This window comes from Rhagoletis zephyria, unplaced genomic scaffold, assembly GCF_001687245.7.
Source record: "Rhagoletis zephyria isolate East Lansing unplaced genomic scaffold, Rhagoletis_zephyria_1.1 Rzeph_scaffold_08730, whole genome shotgun sequence".
Lineage (NCBI taxonomy): Eukaryota > Metazoa > Arthropoda > Insecta > Diptera > Tephritidae > Rhagoletis > Rhagoletis zephyria.
Genome location: NW_016165810.1, coordinates 1 through 1,995, shown reverse-complemented (window position 1 = coordinate 1,995; position 1,995 = coordinate 1).

Sequence of the window (1,995 nt, the reverse complement as noted above, 5' to 3'; positions counted from 1 at the left end):
ACGAAATACATGCAAAGCAACCACACAAAATCTGCTATTTATCCCAGTTCAACATGGTCGGTAAAAAATATGCTACGGGTAGTGGTGGTAAGTGAAAAAACGGTTCTATTGTGTATTGTTAATGGAAGTATAGAGGGAAATTTTTGTTTTCGATACATGATTTATGTTTTAAATAAATATATATATTACGCAAATACCTTGCATAATTTAACCAGTCAAATGTTTCTTGCCAGATACCAACAGGGTGCTTAATGCTAAAGGATTACCCAGTAAGCGTTCTTTATCCCCTCGTTTACAAAAAAAAAATGCAGCTGGTGTTACAAAACTGAATGCATGACATAAAAAATCCATTTGAATCGTTTCTTAAAACAGAGCTTCCTAAAGTGGGTTGGGCGGAAACCAAGGGTTCCGTAGAAAAGTCATCAGGGTTCCGCGAAATTAATTTTGATATGAACACGGCGTCGGTTTGAGTTGCACACAGAAAGAAAAGTTCTATAAACAGTTTGACCGAGACGTAGTATACCTGTGTAGTCGTAGTTGGTGTGATTCCATACCTACTGCATAAGAGCGTTGAGCGTGCGCTTGACAGCTTATTTTTTTTTCTAACCGGTATGTGTTGTTGGCCGTTCTAGCTAAAGGGTTATATTTATATAACTTTCTACAAGGAACGCTATGAATTCCCAAATGAAATGTGAAATATAAAAAATGGACACTAGGTAAATCACCTGAAATCGTTGTCAGATTATTTTTCGGATGGTAGTAGTAATATTGGTTTGGTACAAAACCCATTTACGAAGCATTCATAGATCTTCAGAGTACTTCGACATTGAAACATATATTTGAATCTGGGTTTCTGAAAGAGTTTTGGGTTAGTTAAAAAGGCCATCTTAACTTTGCTTCCTTCTGTCTCACAACGTACTCGGTCAACAAATTCAGGTCGAAAGTAGATGCTACCCCAGAAATGCGCATACAGCTTTTAGACATAATATCGAACTACTATTTTATACAATAATTATTTCATTCTTCACATTAAAATTTAAAGTATGTATACTATTTATAGTAAAAGTTTTTATTCATATTTAAAATGCACTGCCTTTGATTTTTAATAATTTGATGTGGGGTTCCATAAAATGAAAGGTGTTTAGTATGGGTTCCATCATCTTAAACGTTTAAGAACGCCTGTCTTAGTACATACACCTTTGAGAATTCCGATGTCTTAAAAAATTGCCTAAAAAATAAAATTACTTAAATAAATAACTCGATAGTACGGCACCGTATCCCCGAAATTTTTTTTTTGTTTTACTTGCCAATTGAAAGCTGATAAAGAAAAGACTTAAGCAACAAACTTATGATAAAATTTGAAGGGCAAAGTTCGGAAAATCTTTTATGACCAAACCGCATGAATTATTCTCGAATGAGAACGACAAATGAAATGAAGGGGGATAGATCGCGGCTTGGCGCAAACTGCAATACCGCGTATTTGATGCTCGCCAAATTTTATATGAGCATGAATAAACTGGTTTTTAACAAAACTCCTGCACCTTTTTTAACTGAAATAATAGTTTATTATATTTATGTTTGACTCTCAATATATAGACCAAAATTATCATACTAACTACATATAAAAGTTTTTTTTTTAAATATACATACGCGCTATGCAGTGTTTTTTGCCATATTGAAAACAAAATGATATCCAGATAAGAGAACTTATTTACCCAAATTAAGTTAAATTAATATTAAGAAATTTGTTAAATTAAGTGAAAGTAGTATTAAAACTAATTAAAAAAGTTTTAGGTTTATTCCTCATGAGGTAAATTATCGTAAAAGCTTCAAAAATCAAGTGGTATAAAATTCTCAAGCTATTTTAAATGTTGAGATTTATTTTTCGTTATTTTTAAACGTGATTTGAAAAGTACGGACGCTGTTTATTTTTCCAAAATAATTTTTTTGGGTCGTTAGATAGTAAGCTGCAATTATTTTATGCAAGCGTACTGT